Genomic DNA, 22,313 nt, shown 5'->3' on the forward strand with positions numbered 1-22,313 from the left:
TTCAAAGCATAATCATTCACGGACATATTCTTTTTCTCCACAGTATGAAACTCATTCTTCAATTGAATTTTTCGTGCCTTGGTGTTGGTTTCATACAGCTTCACCAAGGTGTCCCAAGCTTCCTTAGGTGACTTGGCATCCTATATATGTCTAATCATAGAGTCTTGTATGCTGATAGAAAGCCAATACATGACTTTCCTTGCTCCTTGATTCCAATCCTTAAACTATTTTATATCTGCAGCAGTTGGATTATTCTCCAGTATCTCCGGTGCCTCCTCATGTTCACCTTCCCAATAACCTTTTCCCATCAAGAAATTGGTCAATCTAAACCTCCAAGCATGGAAGTTATTCTTGTCAAGCTTCTCTACAACAATCTGGTTTATTCCAACATTCGATATCTTTTTTGCAACACAAATTTACCAACAACAACACTCTTGCTTGACCTGCACAAACTGATGTATTCTCTACAGTGGTACTATACTGCACCCAAACCGTCACAACCAGTGACCTTACTTTACATACATACACCCAATGGAAACTTTGAGACCTCTTTGCAGCCTACACAGTGTTTGCACAACCAATCGCCCTTCCTGTAGTTCCAAAAACAGAGTTGTGCAGAGAATCAAAACTTACCCACAGTGCTTGAATGCCTGCAAACTGAAAAACAAAGATCCAGACGTGCTCGAAACACATTTTTAGCCCGAAAAACTTTGTCTATTAGGACTCTATAGTTTCCCTATAGTGTTCTTCCCACGAAAAAAGCTCCTCAATCGGAGTTCGTTTGCCAGTGCCTCCCGAAGAGCTCCTGATGATAAGGGTGTAGTAGCCAACACAAAGGGGGAAGAGTAGATGAAGCTCTTACCCTTGTACCACTTCATGTGCTTCTCTTGCTTGCTGCTCAGCCCTTAGCATGAACCATGCTCTGATACCATGAAAAGATGTAGGGAAGAAGAGAGCTTGAGCTGTTGCAAGCACACACACACTCACACACACAAATCCTAGAAGAGAACACACAAGGTGAGAGGCTAAAAATTCTTCTTCTTCACACAACAAAAGAGGTCTACCAAGAAGATAAAAATGACTAACACACATAATAGAGTATATACAAGTGGTCCATAATGTGAACACGCTAAGAGGAGTGAGTAGATGTGGTCTAGTCGATGTAGTCCAGCTGTAGAATCTCTGGCGAAGATATGTCGATTCCAACTATCAAACCTGCCAGTGATATAAATGTCAAACGATCATGCAGGTGCCTCGTGAGTGTCAGCTCATGTTGAGGTTGACATCTCAACAATCCCCACTTGGGGTACTTTCTGTGATAATTTACTTATAATTCAAGATATTAGTTAGTTACATCATATTATGTGAGTATTGAATTAAATATAAACAAACACTCACCACACCATGACATCTTGTTTTCTTGGCCATTGATTTTGAAGCTCCCACATAGACTATTGGTGCATTCAAAAACCCCTCCACAATATCTCTTCCTCACAATGTCCAAGAACTTCACAATAGTCTTTGCTGGTTTGGTCCAGCAATGGCCATCATAAATTTGTTCCATTCCATGCATGGGAGAAAGAGAAGAATCACTTGTGCATGGGAGCTCAAAAGAAATGTTGCCATTATATATTTTGGGAACTTCATGGACATTCTATATACACAAACATGCCATCAAAAGTTTCTTCAAAATACCACCATGAGAGTAGGATTTCATTATGAGGTTGACAATGATGCTCATATCATCACCCTTTAGCACTGCATCCAAGCTCGTTGTTGAAGGTTCATTGGTTTGTGAGATTGACCACCTCCAAAGACCCACTGGAGCTCCTTTTGTGAGATCCATGAAATTACTTTCATCAATTGGAGTAGATTGCTCAAACTCACCTCGCTGAATCACTAGGTATCTGTTTGACAACTCCATTAAAAAAAACACGGTAAAGAGGAAGGCGGTCTTGCTTGGAGATTAAGGGATTTGGGTTGTCCTCTTTGTCACATAGTAATAGAAGCATTAGGATTACGAAAGAGAGGAGATTATAACTCCCAATCTTTCAGTACCAAATATTGACTGCACATGGGAAGGAGACCATGTGGTCATTGTTGCACAAGCACCAAAGAATACTAATATGGCAGAGAAATCCATTGCAAACACAAGCTTTGAATGTACATTTAGAGAGGCTAGAAGCATGATTAGCTCAACTCCACTCTATTTTGAGCCCTTTTCCACTCCTCCCTTACACCTTGCCCATGCGGTTGTCACTTCACCCTCAGGCACCGCCCATGAGGTGGACACTCCTATCTTTGGTGGCTCTCCACCTTTTGGCATGTATTTCAAGTTTGGAACTTCTCTCTTGGGTGTTGACCACCATGAGCTAGCCACTCCTCCATCATTGGGTGCCTCTCTTGGGTGTTGACCACCATGAGCTAGCCACTCCTCCATCATTGGGTGTTGACCACCATGAGCTAGCCACTCCTCCATCTTTGGGTGCACCATCTGAGCTTGCCACTCCTTTGTCGGCGGGTGACTCCCATGAGCTGGCCACTCCTCTACTTGGTGCCTCTCCAGCCTTGGGCACCGCCCATGAGTTTGCCTCACCTCTCTTGGGTGACACCTATGAGCTCGGCACTCCTCCATCTAGTGCAGCCCATGACCTTGATACCTCTCCTCAATGTGGTGCACATGCCCTTCTTGCCAGCACTCCTCACTTTGGCGATGCCAATGACACTGTCGACCATGTGCTTGCCACTCCACCCTCCAATGTTGTTCATGAGGCATCTTGTCATGGATAATCCCTTTCCAGGTCTAGTGCATGAAACTGTGCCAATGCTTTCTTCCACAAGTACTTTGTTGACCTCGATGTGGCATCACAGTCCAGTGTGCTAGATGCGCTGCTACGGCACTTGTGCATGGCACAGTGTATCACCACTTCCATGATTTGTAGCCCACATTCGAGGAGGAGGGCCAGTGCTAGTGTGCTACGAATCTTGAGGCCTTCTTATAGCACAGTCAAGCATAAGATGCATCCAGATGGATTGGTTTGCAAGACATGCCCTTACATCGTTTGTTTCTAGCAATGTCTTGCTAGGTACGCATCACACCACTTCTCGCATACTTTAGATTCATCATTGAGCACTTCATGCAGGGTTTATGAGGAGACAAAGCTTGGACAGTGGGATTGAGGGTGCTCTATGGGCTAGTAGTGGGCGTGCACCTAGATGTAGTCATTTATTGGACCCTAAGATGAGGGCGATGTTAGAGAGGTTTTGGGAGGAGCATTGTCATGCATCACCAAAGTATAAGAAGGCATAGCAACATAGGGTTTGTTGTGGGGAGTACATAGTGCATGGGGCTTGTTTTCTTGGGATGACATAGACAAAGTTATACTTTGAGTTCAGGACTGCACGCCCTGAGATCACCATCAGCCAACGTTCCTTTGAGGCTTGCAAGCCTTGGTTTGTGCGGTACTCAAGGCAGTGTGATACATGTCTTTGTAGGTACCACATTCGATTTCAGCTTTTGTATGATTTCTTTCATGGCTAGCTTGAGGGACTTTTTTCACTCGCTATTATGTTCGTGGGTGGAGAATGCTATCTACCATCATATGGCTTGTGTCATGGGGAGTTGTACCTCGTGCGGCGCTTGGACATGCTTCACTTATGCGAGGAGGATTCCTTGGTTGCTAAGGTGGTGACATGGAGCCAATATGAGTATGTCACACATGGGCAGTCGATGAGATTACAACTAGTGGAGCACCATTTGGCACATGGCGAGTTCATGAGCACATTTACAGATTCCCTCTATGCCTACATACATCATGGTCACGGTGCCAAGTGGCAAGACCGTTAGTTTCATGCCAGCCTATAGCAATTTCCTATTGATGTAGTTGTCTCTATGGTTGACGTCATAGAGAATTACACATTTGCACCACAACAGAAGATCCAGGTAGAAGAGTACTATTTTTCTCAGAAGGTATTTCATGAGACATTGCCTAAGGTCTTCAAGATATTTTATATTGATGTTGTTTATGAATCTAACAATTCCCATTCTTGTGTGCTTGACTAGATGGCCATCATGGTGCATATTAGTTATCGGCATGCAGAGGCAGCATTAGATAGCATAGCGAGCACCCCAAAGGAGCGAGTCATCATTAAGAAGTATCACTTTTACATTGTGATGATCGCTCTCACAGTGCCCAGTTTGTGTAGCATTGCTTCCATCGTCATCATGACTTTTTGAGAGAGCATGGAGTCACATGGACAAGGTGGTGGATATGGTTTGATGGATGTGGGGCACAATTGAAGAGTGCTCATCAATTTTATTGGCTATATTCTTGGCGTTGCATGACAGGCTTCCAGGTGATTTGGAGCTTCTTCAAGACATAGGGCATGGAAAGGGGGATCATGATGGTGCGGGTGTGTGTGTCAACGCGCCCTCAGACATTCACCAACTCGACACAGTGAGCGCTTTTAAGATGCACATTCACCAACTCTACACAGTGAGCGCTTTTGAGATGCACAACATGCAGTAGTGGATTGGTGTAATGCGCATTTGACTACTAGTTTTACCTCTTCCTTCCCTTGGCAAGATGCCAGGGTTGTTAGGAGGTTCTTTTAGTGTGTTGATAGTAGTGTCCTTGATTTTGCTTCTCCATATTGTGTGATAGTTGTAGGCACACATAGGCTACACTCCATTAGGAGCACATCCTATGACGATCACACCATCTTCACAGGTGCCTTTCATGATTTTGTGGGCCATGCATCGATGGTGACTACTCTTCACTATGCGAGAGGCGAGAGTGGATTGATGCTTGATTGCAGCAGGTGTTGAGGCCAGAGCGAGGAGCATTACCCCCCACCAGTTTTGATCCTCTCACACTACCTCAGGGGATAAATCATGACTCTTTGACAGATATTTTGATAGTGGGTGATGTTTTTGCAATCATTTCCTAGGAGGGAAATGAGGAGGAGGTGGACTACTTCATTTTGAGGTGCACTAGGCCCATGTGCATCCTTGAGTGTGATGTGATTGATGATTATGGATACTCATTTGATTCCCACAGCATGATAGTGGCAGGTCACTACTATGCGCAGGGTTAGATGCGCAAGGGTGAGATTGAGTTTGTGAAGTATGAGTGGGGAAAGGAGGCAATCATATACTCTCATCTAGTTCTTACTATGAAACTCACGCTTCGGTGAGTTAATAGCAAGATGGCAGGCCCCCCACAGTGAACCTTACCCCAACACGAGCATGTGAGCAACTTGGAAACCGTAAGAGCTAGAGAGTCTACATATTAATATTGTAGCCTCCTCCCTCTTATTTGTTGTAACTATTTCCCTTCATTTTGTATCTTTCTCTCAGTTTGTATCTTCTACCCATATATATTATGAGCTGGCTTTTCAGTTGTGCCCATATATTTTGTATCCTTCTGCTCATTGGGGTGAAAATTTACAAGCAGGTGGTGTCCAATGGTGGTGAAACTTTGTGAGCAGGTCCACGGGGCTTCTACACCTACACTCACAAATTCTCACCACCATCGACGAATGCTAGATGGATGGGATGGTATGTTCCCACCTGCTATTTTTTGCAGTGTGTCCAAGGGGTCCCCTATGCAAAAAATAACGGGTTTGGGTGGAGCATCATTATAAAACGATGCTTGATGGTGGTGAAACTTTGTGAGCGGGTCCATAGGGCTCCTACCCCACCACTCACAAAGTTTCACAACCATCGTATGCCGGATGGGTGGGATGGTGTGTTGCCACCCGCTATTTTTTCACAGTGCCCAAAGGGTCCCCTATGCAAAAAAAATAGCGAGTTTGGGTGGGGAATCATTATCATATATGGCATCCGATGGTAGTGAAACTTTGCAAGTAGGTCCAGTGGGCTCCTACCCCACCACTTGCAAAGTTTCACCACCATCTGATGCTGGATGTGAGGGACGTTGTGTTGCCACCCGCTATTATTTTCACATAGTGCCCAAGGGGTCCCCTAGGCAAAAAATAACGGGTTTGGGTGGGGCATCACTATCATAAGATGTTCGATGGTGGTGAAACTTTTCATGTGGGTCCACTTGGCTCCTACCCTACCACTCGCAAAGTTTCACCACCATTGGGGTGGGATGCTATGTTGCTACCCACTATTTTTTGCATAGTGCTGCCCAAGGGGTCCCCTATGAAAAAAATAGCGGGTTTGGGTGGGGCATCATTATCATACAATGTCCGATGGTGGTGAAACTTTGTATACAAATCCATGGGATCCTAGCTACCACTCTCAAAGTTTCACCACCATGGGATGCTAGATGGGCAAGACGTTGTGTTGCCACACTTGCTATTTTTTGCATAGTACCCCACGGGTCCCCTTTGCAAAAAATAACGAGTTTGGGTGGTGCATCATTATCATAAGATGTCCAATGGTAGTGAAACTTTGTGAGTGGGTCCATGAGAGGCACCTATCCCACCACTCGCAAAGTTTCACAACCATCGGACACCGGACGTGCGGGACGGTGTGTTGCCATCCTGCTATTTTTTTACACAGTGCCCAAAGGGTCCCCTATGCAAAAAATAGCGAGTTTGGGTGGGGCATCACTATCATACGATGTCCGATGGTGGGGTGAAAATTTACAAGTGGGTCCATAGGGCTGCTATCCCTCTATTCCCAAAGTTTCACCACCATCGGATGCCGAATGGGAACTCATCGATGATGCAGGCCCATCGTACTCTCTGTGCCTCCTCCTCCTTTGGTGATAAATCCCTCTCTATAGGAATCTTAAAATCCTTAGACATATCCTCAGCAACATATCCATCATTTTCCATGATATCTAGGATAGCCTACCAATGATCAGTGCTACCGATGGGCCTCTGTGAGACAAGATCCATAGTCATTGTTGACTCTGGGTACAAGTCGTCTATCCTACAAAGGCGATATAGGCCAAACTCTACATTGTACTGACAAGTCAGACACCTAGCAGTCATCGCTGATGAGCGGACAAGGCAATTAAGATGAAATCGATGGTGGCACCCTAATGTGTACCACCCCCAAGTGTCAAACTCGCCGCCGAGGAAAACTCCACAACTGTAGTACTGATGTCCGCACGTGGTCTTGCAATGAAAGAGTCTGGCCGAAGGGGATATATAGCAATGCTCGGCATCACATGATGGTGACCTGCATCTCGGCCTCCCTTATGTAATGCTTTGTGCAATAGTATGCGATCTATCTCTCCACATCCACCTCACGGACTAACTGTCTCTAGCGCTCAATCTCATAGTGTGACTCTTGTAACTCCAGAGTGAGCTGTGACACCTGTCATCGATGAAGCTCATCTAGCTCGGTATCCTAAAAAGTGAGTCGGATCAATATTAAGAAAAATACAAGAATGCATACTTGAGCAATGGGAAAATCATTTAAACAATGTTCTCACATGGCTAGGGGGTGGTGGTAAAGGTGTTGTTGTCCCAACTCTCTCCTCGGCCTCCCCTGAAGTAGAAGCGTCGGTGTGAAATTGTGTCGGGCCCTGCATAAACAAGATAAAATATTGGTGGATAGCTTATAAACATAGAAATATACATCATAATTGAATTACTCTAGAAGGGTTTGGGAGAATAGTGTGCTAGTGGTCAGCTTCGATATGAGAGCCATGGCATGTCAAATAGACTATGTAGCATGATGGAAGTGGTGACCGATCTGCACACCTAGCTCATGCACTATGGAAAATGGTAGCATCTCCAATCCATGAGGTGTCCGAAGTGTAGGTGGGAGAAACCTAGCCTGGTCACTAGGCCTCCTATCCTAGACTTCCTGAAGCCAGCACCATGGCTAGTGCCGCGTCGATGATCATGATAATCTACCTTGATCCCACATGAACTCTGCATATAATATCTATGCAAAATAGATCAAAATCTCATAATGATGGGGCAAGGCACCATAATATGCCACATATCACGGTAGAATGTGGGCTGATCGCCCGTGCTTTCCGGGCAAAGAAAGTTTTTTCGGGTTCGGTTTTGGAAAAACCGATGGATTAGTTTAGTGATTCAGACTGGGCTGGATGTTATGACACATGAGTGTCCACTAGTGGGTTTTGCTTTCGCCTTGGTGATTCATGTATATCATGGCTCAGCAACAAGAAGCAGCCTACAGTGGCCACTTCCAACTATGAAGCTGAGTACAGGGTAGCTTTTTACAGCTATAGTTAAGTGTGTGTGGCTTAGACATTTGTTTTCCAAATTGACACCCTTCACATATTTTCTGCATTTCTTCAACCTTAAGCTTAGGTAGCCCTGACACAATTTCTCTAGTCTACATAGACTTCATTCTTTGCACATTTACATGTCCAATTCTCTTATTCCAAATGTTTGTATCTACAACAACTCGAACCATTTGCAAACATTGTAGCACTCACTTCATGCATATTTACATTGCAGCACTCACTTCATGCATATTTACATTCAGTGTAAATATTCTATCTATTGTGTTGCCTTTTGCCAACATGTACTTATCTTTAAAATCTTCTACATGCCTTTTGCCAACATGCACTTATCTTTTGCCAACATGCACTTATCTTTAAAATCTTCTACATAACAACCATTAGGGTTAAACTGCACCTGTAACCCTGCTCAGTCATCTGGCCAACAAAAACCAGATTCTTTGTAATGTTCAAAACATGAAGTACATCTGCAAAGTACTTCACCTTACCATCCTACATAGACAATGGCATATCTCCACCATGGGCCCATTGGATGAGCAGTGTCATCCCCTGTCTCAACAAAACCTGGTCTTTTGAGACTCTTCATTTCCTTGAACCACTCACCACCATGACTTATCACGTGGTTTGAAGCACTTGAATCAACAGATTATACATCATCCTTACATACTACTACATCATTTCCAAACACAGCATTAACTACATGTTGCATAACAAACAACCTCTCATTATCCTCATTATTTCTGCTAGAGGATGCATAGCTATTTTGTTGCACTTTTCCATTTCGCATGTCATTCTGCTTCTTATAGAAATCTGCCTACACATATCTAGGCTTACCATATAATAAAAATAGCATCGTGTATCATTATGCTTCCTTTGCCAATTACCAGGACCTCGAGATAAATTCAATGAATAAAAGAAAATACACAAAAATGAGTAAATGCCCACATAAGATGAAGAGTTGACTGAGTACAAGATTTATTAGTTATAAACTATGAGATATTACTAAAAAAATGAGATATTTTGGAGTAATCATACAATTTTGACACCTTGGTAAGGAAAGTGGGAGACTTCAAGGAGGCACCTATTTCACACATGTGAATGAGTTTTAAATTCAAAAATATTAAGATATTTTTATCTCTCCTCTCTCCTGGATCAAACTGGGTCAAAAAGAGAGCTAAACTGGTCCAAATCTTGTCCAAATTCAGCCAAACTGAAACTAGAAAATTCTAGAACTTAGTTAGACTCAGTTAGTGGCCTCCCTCACCTATAAATAGACCCTTATTCTTTTGTATTCTCATCTGTGAACTAGACCATGCCAGTATTACATTAGAATAAGCATATTTTCTATTATCTCCTAAAAATCCTCTACAATTTGGAGAGATTGGAGCTTCTCTCTCTCTTCAACCTTCCTTGGAGCTTTCCTCTCAACATACTAACCAATTGATTGGTTGGGGGCCTCTCCTAAGAATAGAGAAGCAAGCAAAACAAGAGGTAAGATATGACTTTATGGTTTTTCTTTAATCTTCTAAATGTTTTTCACTTAACCCCTCTCAAGCTTGAGAAGTATTTAAATGAATGGTTTTTCAATGCAAATCAAGATCTCTAATGAATTCTAATGATTAATCATAAAAAGTTTACATTTATTCTTAATTAGAATGTTTTTAAGTATCTCTCTCTCTCCCCCAAAGAATGGTCATTCCTATTACCAATTCTCTATTCAAATGATGCTTCTCTTGGAGCAATTCTTAATTCCAAAATCAAACTCTATGCTAGTCAAGCTAGAGGCTAAAGAAATGGCTTTTTAATGCTTTTATGTTACATAAATTATGATAAAATTATGATTTAGATCCATAAATTGGATTTAGATCTATTGATAGTTAATCTATCATAAGTGTATTACTAAATCTTATGCTTTTCAAAATTATTAAAAATTATCCGTAATAGCAACGGAGCTATGGCAAAATGTTTAAAAATTAACACATAAATCACTTTTATGCATAATGTGAAAAGAGGACTTCCTACCATATTCTAGGATTAGTCATCCTATGTTAAATGAATAATTCTCATCATATCAATGAAAAATTAATTTTTAATGTTTATGCATAAATAATTAATTAGAGAAAAAGATAAATTTTTAGTAATTTTATTTTTATGTGATGAAAAAGGAATTCCCATGATAATGGAGATCCATGAATTCCAATGGAGAAAGAGAAAATTTGGAATATTAAAATAATAAATATTTTATTTAAAATTAAAGAAGAATTTTGGATAAATTATTTTATGCATGAATAAATTTAAATGATAAAAGAGGAATTCCATCATATTTGGAATTCAATCATTTAAATGGAAAAAGTAAAACTCTTGTCATAATTGGATTAATGGACATTTTTATTCAATTTTAAGAGAAATTTTAGCTAAATTTATTTTTATCCATGAATAAATTTAAATGATAAAAGAGGAATTCCCATCATATTTGGAATTCAATCATTTAAATTAGAAAAGTGGAATTCTTAGTATAATGGAGTTAATGGATATTTTTATTTAATTTTAAGAGAAATTTTAGTTAAATTTATTTTTATGCATAAGAAAAATTTAAATGATAAAAGAGGAATTTCCATCATATTTGGAATTCAATCATTTAAATGGTAAAAGTGGAATTCTTGGTATAATTAGAATATTGAATATTTTTATTTAATTTAAAGAGAAATTTTAGATAGATTTATTTTATGATAAAAGAAGAATTCCCATGACATTTGGATTGCACTCACATTAAATGCGAAAAAGAGGAATTTTAAGCTTGTTCCAAAAAAAATAGATATTGGTATTTAGTTAAAAGAAAATTTTTATGATATTTAAGAAAAGAAAGATTTGAATTATATTTTGGTGTGTCAAAAGATGAATTTTCACCATAATTCTACCTAGGGAATTAAGGTTGAGAAATTAAATGGTAGAAAGAATATCTGTAGATATTTGATGTGGTTAAATCACTAAATTGGTATTTACCCAAAAATAGATGTTTATCTGAAGAAAATCCTTGTTAGAACTAAACCAAATGATTTTGGTTAGACTACAAGAGGGACGAACAGTAAACCTACTTGTCCATCTCTTGATCTGAATCAAGCAAAAACTTCATGTCCAATTCTAGTTCCCAAATACAAAGAATAGACTACCATTGAATTAAACTAGTTTTCCTTTGACCGAAATCACCAAGAATCTAGTTGGACAATCAGTCAAATTATGGGTAGATTACCCTGATGAGAGATCAAGGATTCTCATTATGAAATTGGGAATTAAAGAAAAAGGGGTTTTGTGGAACCAATCTCAAACTGGGAATTTTACTTGCATAGAACCTCTATTTTTCATTTAAAGGACTGTCTTACGCCAGAATGCTGGAGGAATACTTTAAGGAAAATCTTGATTTGAATTAAAACAATTATTTAGAAAGCTTCTCAAGCTTGAGAGGGATTGAGAAGAAGAAAGTCATTGAGATAAAGTGGAAAAAACCATAAAATTTGATTTTACCTCCAAGTTTGGCTTAATTCTCTATTGGTAGTGAAGCCCCCGACCAATCAATTGGTCCACCAAGAGGAGAAGAGAAACTCCAAGAGTTGTTGTAGAGAGAGAGAGCTCCAAGCTCCCAAGAAAGAGGAAAATTTAAGGGATAGTAGAAAATATGATTATTTTAATATAATACTAGCATGGTATAGCTCCAATATTTTTTCACAAAAGACTAAGGGTCTATTAAGGGAGGCCACTAACAAACTCCAACTGGGTTCTAGAATTTTCCAGGTTCAGTTTGACTCAATTTGGACAAGATTTGGACCAGTTTGGCTCCCTTTTTTATTTGGTTTGATCTAGGAGAGAGGAGAGATAAAAGTCTCACAATTTTTTTGAAATAAAAACCCTTCCACACATGTGAAAAAGGTGTCTACCTCAAGAGTCCCCCTCTCCTTACCAAGGTGTCAAAAATGCATCATTATTCTAAAATATCTAATTTTTTTAGTAATATCTCATAATTTTTAACTAATAAACCTTGTACTCAGTCAACTCTTCATCTTATGTGAGCATTTACTCATTTTTGGATATTTTCTTTTATTCTTTGGATTTATCTCATCCCAACACTTGGATTAATCCAATTGGCCCATTGGAACCTTAATTGGACCATAATCCAAAAATTTCTGAAAATGTAGACCCTTAGGCTAAGGTCCCTTATACCATTTTTAATTTATTCCTAATGCACATTGGAAAGTTCATTTTGAACTTTTGTTTCAGGGGAATCCATTTTAGACACTAGGAGGATTTTTATATCCAAAGATATCTAAATTTTAGATTATCTCTCTCTAGATATTTTCTCTCTCTAGGCCAAAACAGGGTAAAACAAGATCTTTCTCCTATTTCAGAGAGGGGAATAATTACAAGAATAGAAGGGGAGGTTCTTACACCTTTACACCTCAAAAGATGGAGGGAGGAATCTTACATCCATTGAGCCACATAGGTCGCCTAGCTCCCTTATAGTAGCTATGGGAGCCACCATATGCACCAATCTACTACCATGCCTCTAACAAGCTAATGATCTTTGCTCCCCAAGAAAAGAGATATCAGGTAAATATCAAATAAAGCCACAAAAAGAGTCAAAAAAAGTAGTTATGTTGGAGTACACCCATAGGGCACACCTTCTATCCATTTCCCATGCATGCCTGCATATTGCACTACAGGCATCAATTTTTTCACTTCTAACATATTATAAATGCACAAACACATCCATTTGTAACTAACATCATCAAGGTATATCTCTAGATGGGGGGACCATGGCAAGTGCAAGCCTAGTCCATGGTACATGGTACGACCCATTGATTGGGACCCATCGGAGAACCCTTAACCTTGGAGGTACCTCCATTGCACTTTCATGCCTTGATGTAGACGTGGATAAGATGTGGTGTGATGTAAAGAGATGTGATGTGATGTAGATGTGGATAAGATATGGTGTGATGTAAAGAGATGTGATGTGATGTGAAATATATGTGGATGTGAAGTAAAAGATGTGAATGTATGGATAGATGTGGGTTAGTCATACATGTGAGCGATTAGAGGGATGTGGATGAATGAGATGAGATGTGTAGAATGAGACATGATGTGGATGTGATGTAATGTGAATGGGATGTATGATATGATGTGGATAGATGTGATGTGATGTAATGTGGATAGAATGTATGTGATGGGATGGTGATGAGAATGAATGTGATGGTTGTGAATGGATGGAGGTGATGTGATGGACGTGAATGGATGAATGTGATGTGATCGATGTGAATGGGTGGATGTGATGTGATGTGAGTTGGACAAGTATGAATGAATGATATGTGATGTGAATGGATGAGATGTGATGTCATGTGAATCAGGATGTGAATGAATGATATGAGATGTGAATGGATGAGATGTGATGTGATGTGAATCGGGATGTGAATGAATGCGATGTGATGTGAATGAATGTAATGTGATGTGATGTGGATCGGGGTAGATATGAATGGATAAGATGTGAATAAATGTGATATGATGAGATGTGGAGATGGGTAGATGCGAGTGGATGAGTTGTGATGAGGGTAAATGAGGAAAGATGTGATGAGATAGAAAATGATATGATTGGATGAGAATGGGTATACATATGAATTGGACATGGATTAAGTAATGTGGATTGATGTGAAACAATGTGGAAAGACGAGAGTTCGTTATAGAAATTGTATTTATGACCTGTTTTTAAAATGACTGTTTTATATCAATAATACCGGGGAAGCATTTTGATCGTCTTGTGAATGAGGTCATGGAGACCTAACTGATTAACTTGCAACAGCTGACAGAGAGTCAATGAAGGACGTCTCGTGTAGCAAGGTCTCGATTGAGGTCTTGACTAGCCTCGGTTTGATTTAAATGGTGAGCTTCCGGTACGGTGGATGAGGGACCAAGAAAGTGGCCTATGAGTGAAGCGCTAGGTGACCTGCCAAGGATCCTAGAGGGTGCTGACCATACGGTGCTTGGGCTCTGGGTCACCAAAGATACCCACACGTACATCATGGAAGATATTGGAACAAGGAGCAAGAGTTGTTTTCTGAATTCGGGCATGGATCTGGTTGATTGACCTTGCTGGTCCTCAACGGATGAGTCCATGGCTCTTTTATATGGATCTGTTGGTTGATCTTGCTGATCTTCAACGGAGATTCCATTTTGATTTTTATAAGTGAATATATTATCGGGTACTATGAGCTAGGAACTATCGAAAAGGCCCCTGGTGGATAGGTGGTGAGCGTTCTGGTTGCCAATGATGCTATAGATACACCGATGAAGAAATGACTGGAAATTAGGATTCAACCAGATATTTTGGAGGATTATGATCAGTGATACTATGGTTTCATTAAATGATTGTTTTAAAGATAACTGAACCTGTGAAAAAGGTAATTTCATATTGGGTGTGTAAGTGGTGTGACTGGCGTTAAATTTGCATGAATATCCGGCTATAGGGCCTAGGAACTCTTTTCCTTGGTACCCTGGACAAAACCTAACCAAATTCCTAATTGGATTCCATCACTACAGTGGTTGGACGGTTGGCTAACCCATGGGACTAGATGGGGTTAGGCTGGACTAATGGATCCGTAAAATGAGACTCAATTCTATTATAGTACGATAGATGGAGTGAATCCCGAATAGTAATTGTTCTATGGAAAAAGAATCAACGGCTGTGCCTCTCAATCGGGAAAAAAGTGTTAGTTTCTATGATCCAAGTGCAAGTTTCTTCCTTGATCTAACCAAGCGACTCACAGGTTTGGTCGGATCAGTTTGGTCAGTAATGACTCTGACTACGTTAGAGTACAAATATCCTGGAGGAATCGTCCGTGCTTTCCGATAGGGGGAAGTTTTTTCGGGTTCGGTTTCTGAAGAACCAAGGGATTAGTCTCTTGTTCGGATATCCGTGGTGGGCGAGGCCTCGAGTGAGGGATCCTGCCTCGCGTAAGAAGTGCTACTTTTGCTGGTAGTACCCTCGAATCCGTTACGCAGAGGGAGCGGGTATCTTTCAGGTATCAGGAGCAAATTGACTAAAGTGGATTAACTGAAAGCCAAAAATACCAAAGATTTGTGAAGTAATAGTAAAAGGTTATAATTGTGTGATAAAATTCATACAAATTGATATTCAGAATAAAGATTCATAAAATTGAAAGTAGGTCTTCAGATGAAGTACTGCAATTGTATGGAAATCCCTGACTTGCTTGAGGCCTAGTCATGATGGTATTTACCTTATATTTCCAAGGATCGTGACTACCCGTATATACCCAAGGTATAACTGTAGCTCTTTATTGGCAGTATATACGAGTAAATCTAAGACCTTGAAATTATAAGTAAAAATGCTATCCAGATGATGAATTCGAATGTGGTTGATATGATTTTAAAATTCTGGTTGAGAATTGATGAGTTGATTTGGATTCTAATTGAAAATTTTTTTGGTTGAAAAGCAATCAGTTAAACAAAGCCACAATGAGGATGAATGGGACAAGTCCCTGTGATGATGTTCGTAACTAGAATGATGATAATGACTTCAGCAAATCACTACAAGATTAGTGGATTGTGCTGATAGATTGCTATTGTTAACACTTGACCTAGTGGATCCAATTAAGGGATGACGAATGAAAAACCTGCATAACTGACCATTCCATGGAGGACTCTTCAGATGGAATTTTTGGTATGATGGACCATTATTGTGTTAAGAATATAAATGATATGTTTTGAATAAATTGTTATCTAATGAGTTCTATATAAGGGATCTTTATCCCATGATTCTGTGGAGGAATGACCAATCTAAAGAACCCCAGAATAAGTTGGATCTAAAGTCGGATTTGAATTGTAAATAAAAGGACTGAACAAGAATTTTTGTATTGATAGGATCATGGATCGAGGTTGTCGTGGTAGGAATGATATCCCCCAACTCAATGAGGAAGAGCTCGACTTGGATGTTCGTAAAACTCTTCATAGATCGCAGCTTGGACCTTTCAAGGATGAAGGGGAAAACTTGGGCGAGACTGTGGAGAAGTGGGTCGAAGCAATGGAAGAGTACTTCGATGTCACCGGGTTCAATGAGAAGAGCAAAATGGCTCTTGCAAGGCTGAAGATAGTAGAAACAACCAGTGGAGAAACCATTGCGAGACAAACCGTGTGGATCGAAACACTTAGACATGGAATGATCTCTCAAAATTTGCCTAGGGAAGAGATTCTGTCCTCCCGGCTTTTTGGAAATAAAGATGAACGAACTCTTAGAGTTAACCCAGGGGAGCAGAACTATTGAAGTATATCACCAAGCGTTCACTCTCCTCAAATACTCGTTGCCACCGCTGGATAAAGAACAGCTGATGGCCAAGTTCATTTGGGGATTGAACAAACCTTTGAATATCCTAGTGAAGAATGCCAAGCAAGTTTCTATGGCCGAAGCAGTGAGGATGGCAAAGGATTTTGCCAATGCCTTTGATGTCAAGGTCTTGCCGAGGCCACCACCATCACCTTTTAAAAGGTTTTTAGCTCTAGAAGGTGATTCCAACCTTCCACTGTCTAAGAAATATAAGGGTCAAGCCTAGGATATGGGAAGTTCTATAATGGAAGAAATGTCCTTTTCCCGGAACTCAATCCCTTGGAATTCAACTTTCGAAGTTCCACCCTTGAACAAGGGAGTGAAATGCTATAACTATCAAGGATTTGGACATCGCAGTATGGATTGCCCAACTCCTTTTGGAACAAGGTTTTCAGGGTGGGAAAATTAGGGATCAAGATTCCAGACTCCAGCTTCTTCCTTCCAGAGTAATCAAGTTTCTTTCCGCCAAAATCAGAGGAATCCCAGAGACCCTCTAACCAACCCACAATTTTAATAAAAAGTAATGCAAGACCTCCGCCTCAGAATAGGGAAAGTTAAAGAGAGATGTTCCCAAATCGGCCGTCCACTTCCAAGGTTGTAACGCTGGAAGTGATTGAAGAAGAAGAAGAAGATGAAAGAGATCATACTCCACCTTTACGAGATGAGGACATCTCGCATTTTTTAAGTGGGGTAGGATATAAGATTCCTCCCTCTAGATTTTGAGGTGTACAGGTAGTATAAGAACCTCCCCTTCTGATCTTGTAATTATTCCCCTCTTTGAAATAAAAGAAAGATTCTGTTTTACCCTATTTTGACCTAGAGAGAGAACATGTCTAGAGAGAGATAATCCAAAATTAAAATATTTTTGGATATAAAAATCCTCCTAGTGTCAAAAATGGTTTCCCCCAAAACAAAAATTGAAAAAGAACTTTCCAATGTGCATTTGGAATTAATTGAAAATAAGTGTAAAGGACCTTAGCCTAAGGGTCTGGATTTTTAGAAATTTTTGAATTATGGTCCAATTAAGGTTCCTATGCCAATAGGATCAATCTAAGTATGGGGAGGAGATAAATCCAATTTATAAAATAAAAATATTCAAAATTGAGTAAATGCCCACATAAGATGAAGAGTTGACTGAGTACAAGGTTTATTAGTAAAAAAACTATGAATATTACTAAGAAAATGAGATATTTTATGTATAATGATTCAATTTTGACACCTTGGTAAGGAGAAGGGGGCTCTTCAAGGAGGCACCTATTTCACATGTGTGGTGGAGTTTTAAACTCAAAAATATTGTGATATTTTTATCTCTCCTCTCTCCTAGATTAAACCAAATCAAAAGGGAGCCAAACTAGGTCCAAATCTTGTCCAAATTCAGCCAAACTGAACTTGGAAAATTCTAGAAACTAGTTGGACTTGGTTAGAGGCCTCCCTCACCTATAAATAGATCCTTAGCCCTTTGTAAAAAAATATGAGAACTATACGATGCCAGTATTATACTGAAATAATGATATTTTCTATTATCCTCTAAAAATCCTCTACAAATTGGAGAGATTGGAGTTTCTCTCTCTCTTCAATCTTCCTTGGAGTCTTCATCAACATACCAAACCAATTGATTGGTTGGGGGCCTCTACTTTGATTAAAGAATCAAGCAATCTAGGAGGTAAAGTGTGGTTTATGGTCTTTTTTTTTAAAAAATCTCCAAATGTTTCTCTCTTCTCAACCCCTCTCAAGCTTGAGAAGCATTCAATTGAATGGCTTTTTAATACAATTGAAGTTCTTTAATGAATTTTAGTGATAAAACACATAATTCATGGAAAAATTAGGAATCATGGAAAATTTGATTTTATGTTTATGCATAAATAGTTAAGAAAAAGAGAAATTTCTAGTAATTCATTTTTATGTTAAAAGAGTAATCCCCATGACAATGGAAATCCATCTATTCCAATGAAGTAAGAGAAAAATTGGGATGCTAAAATAATGTATATTTTATTTAAAAATTAAAGAAGGGTTTTATTTAAATTTATCTTTTTACATAGATAAATTTAAATGATGAAAGAGGAATTCCCACCATATTGGAATTCAAATATTTAAATGAGGAAAGTGTAATTTTTAGCATATTGAAATTAATGGGTATTTTATTTAAATTCAAAGATGAATTTTAGATAAATTTATTTTATCTATGAGAAATATTTAAATGGTAAAAGAGGAATTCCTCTATGACATTTGGAAGTCCATCATTTAGATGGGAAAAGAGAAATTCCCAGCATACTGAAATTAATGGATATTTTATTTAAATTCAAAGATGAATTTTAGATAAAAAAATTTTATCTATGAGAAATATTTAAAAGGGTAAAATAGGAATTCCTATGACATTTGGAATTCCATCATTTAGATGGGAAAAGAGAAATTCCTAGCATATTGAAATAATGGATATTTTATTTTAGATGAGTTTATTTTATGAGAAATATTTGATGATAAAAGAGGAATTCCCATGACATTGGAATGCAAATAATTAAATGCAAAAAGAGGAATTCCCATGGTAATTGAGATCCAAGAAATTCAATGGAAAGATGAGGAATTTTTAGTATAATTCAATTTATGATTATTTACCAAAAGTGAAAATATAGGTAGAATTGATTTCTACAAATCCCATGAATTCTTTTATTCAAAAGAGGAATATTGAATATAATTCAATTGAGGAATTGAGAAGGAATATAGAAATAGTCGTTCGAGAAAAGGAACCTTTAATTAGGCTAAACAATTGGTAAAAATTTAGAAAAAAGTCCCATTCTCAGTATCAAACTAGAAAAAGCTATTAAATGGGAATAGCATGTGAATGGATGTGATAAGACGAAAATAAGATGTGATGTAATGGAAATGGATGTGAATGCGAATGATGAGATGAGAATGAGATGTGATAAGATGTGATGTAATGGAAATGGATGTGAATGTGAATGATGAGATGAGAGGATATGTGAAAAAGGTGAGATGAGGAGTACATGGATATGGATGTGGATGTGTATGTGTATGTGAAAGAATGGATGTGGATGTGTTTGTGAAAGAGTGGATGTGGATGTGTTTGTGAAAGAGTGGATGTGGATGAATGGATGTGGACGAGAATGAAATGTGATGTGATGTGGATGTGAATGTGATGAAGATGTGGATAAGATGTGGTGTGATTTAAAGAGATGTGATGTGATGTGAATATGATGTAGATGTAGATAAGATGTGGTGTGATGTAAAGAGACGTGATGTGATGTGAAATATATATGGATGTGAAGTAATAGATGTGAATGTATGGATAGATGTGGGTAGTCGTACATGTGAGTGATTGGAGGGATGTGGATGAATGAGATGAGATGTGTAGAATGAGACATGATGTGGATGTGATGTAATGTGGATGGGATGAATAAGATATGATGTGGGTAGATGGTGATGTGATGTAATGTGGATAGAATGTATGTGATGGGATGGTGATGAGAATGAATGTGATGGATGTGAATGGATGGAGGTGATGTGATGGATGTGAATAGATGTGATGGATGTGAATGGATGAATGTGATGTGATGGATGTGAATGGGTGAATGTGATCTGATGTGAGTTAGACAAGTATGAATGAATGATATGTGATATGAATGGATGATATGTGATGTCATGTGAATCAGGAAGTGAATGAATGATATGAGATGTGAATGGATGATATGACATGTGAATGGATGAGATGTGATGTGATGTGAATCGGGATGTGAATGAATGCGATGTGATGTGAATGAATGTGATGTGATGTGATGTGATGTGGATCGGGTAGATATGAATGGATAAGATGTGAATGAATGTGATATGATGAGACGTGGAGATGGGTATGTTGAGATATCAAGCTCATCTAGTGAGGCGGTGGACACTGATGACCCGCCTGGGGGATAGGCCCCATACTTACACCACTGGCATGGTTGGTGAGATCATGGGTGATATGCAGCCAATGGGATGATAGGCTATGTGATAGCCATTCTAGAGACTGGCATAGTTATAGTGCCAGCTCATTTAGTTGGATTCACACTATAGAGAATCCTAGTATGTATTTGGTTGTGTACCTTTTCATATGTGTGTACTCTTATCTTTGTATATGGTGTGTTGAGTGTTATGTGAAGGAGAAGAAGATTTTCAGCCTCTCACCTTGTGTGTTCTCTTTTAGGGTTTTGTGAGTGTGTGTGTGCTTGCAAGAGCTCAAGCTCTCTTCTCCCCTGCATCTTTTCATGGTATGAGAGCCCACATGCATTGATGAGGCTGTTGGAAATGTGTGTTGGGAGAAAGCTATGGATGAGGAGATGGATGCACTATATGGAAATGAGACTTGGGATTTAGTGCAATTGCCTAAAGGCTCTTGCCATTGGATGCACTATATGGAAATGAGACTTGGGATTTAGTGCAATTGCTTGAAGGCAAAAAAGCCATTGGATGCAAGTGGGTGTACAAAGTAAAACATTACAGTGATGGAAGCATAAGCAAGTACAAGGCTAGATTGGTAGCCAAAGGATATGTGCAGACATCTGGCATTGATTATGAGGAAACTTTCAGCCCAGTTGCCAAGATGGCAACAGTGAGAGTTGTGAAAGTAGCAGTGGCTACATCAAAGCAATGGTCTTTACATCAGATGGATGTAAAGAATGCATTCTTGCATGGAGATTTGTAGGAAGAGGTGTATATGTTGCAGCCACCTGGTTATGAGGATGTGAGTCACCCTGAGCATGTTTGCAGGTTGAAGAAAGCCTTGTATGGCTTAAAACAAGCACCAAGAGCATGGTCTGACTTTGAATATCTTGTCACTATTGGCTTTCATGTAGCTAATGCGGATTTCTCGCTGTGTGTAAGACATAGTGATAGAGGGGTTGTGCTTGTTGTCATCTATGTAGATGACCTGATCATTACGAGGGACCATGATGCAGAGATCTTTGATGTAAAGATCTTGTCACTATTGGCTTTCATGTAGCTAATGCAGATTTCTCACTGTATGTAAGACATAGTGATAGAGGGGTTGTGCTTGTTGTCATCTATGTAGATGACCTGATCATTACGAGGGACCATGATGCAGAGATCTTTGATGTAAAGATCTTGCTTAAATAGAAGTTTGAGATGAAGGATCTGAGGGAGCTCAGATATTTCTTGGGCATTGAGGTGATTAGGTCACCACATGGTATTGGATTACTGCAGAGATAGTATGGCTTGGACATGTTGTCCAAGTATGGTATGATAGGCTGTAAGCCTATCTCAGTGCCATTGGATCAGAATTGCAAGTTGAGTGCAGATTCAGGAGAGATATTGGAGGATCCTACCATGTATAGGTGCATAGTAGGAAGCTTGATCTACATGACGATCACTAGGCCAAATTTGAGCTATACTGTTGGGTTGGTGAGTTAGTTTATGCAGCTTCCTTAGAAGCCACATTTGGATGCATTGAGACGCATACTGAGGTATGTGAGGTCTACTTTGCATTGTGGATTATTTTATGAAACTGGGACAGAGATATGTGTACATGGGTACATAGATGCTGATTGGGCTGGTAGTATCTCAGATAAAAGATCTACTAGTGGCTTCATGTTTTCTTTGGGGAGTGCTGCTGTGACTTGGAGCAGCAAGAAGCAGCCTACGGTTGCTCTATCGAGTACAGAGGCCGAGTACAGAGGTGCTGCTATGGCAGCATGTGAGGTAGCTTGGTTGAAAAAGCTACT

General features: G+C 39.4%; 1 pseudogene; it reads left to right on the forward strand.

The window, feature by feature from the left end:
• The first annotated feature begins 3,568 nt into the window (after positions 1-3,568).
• Positions 3,569-4,383, forward strand: LOC147619748 (uncharacterized; annotated as a pseudogene).
• The last annotated feature ends 17,930 nt before the right edge of the window (positions 4,384-22,313 follow it).

The sequence above is a fragment of the Cibotium barometz genome, chromosome 32, assembly GCF_041138505.1.
Source record: "Cibotium barometz isolate CiBa-2024 chromosome 32, ASM4113850v1, whole genome shotgun sequence".
Classification (NCBI taxonomy): Eukaryota; Viridiplantae; Streptophyta; class Polypodiopsida; order Cyatheales; family Cibotiaceae; genus Cibotium; species Cibotium barometz.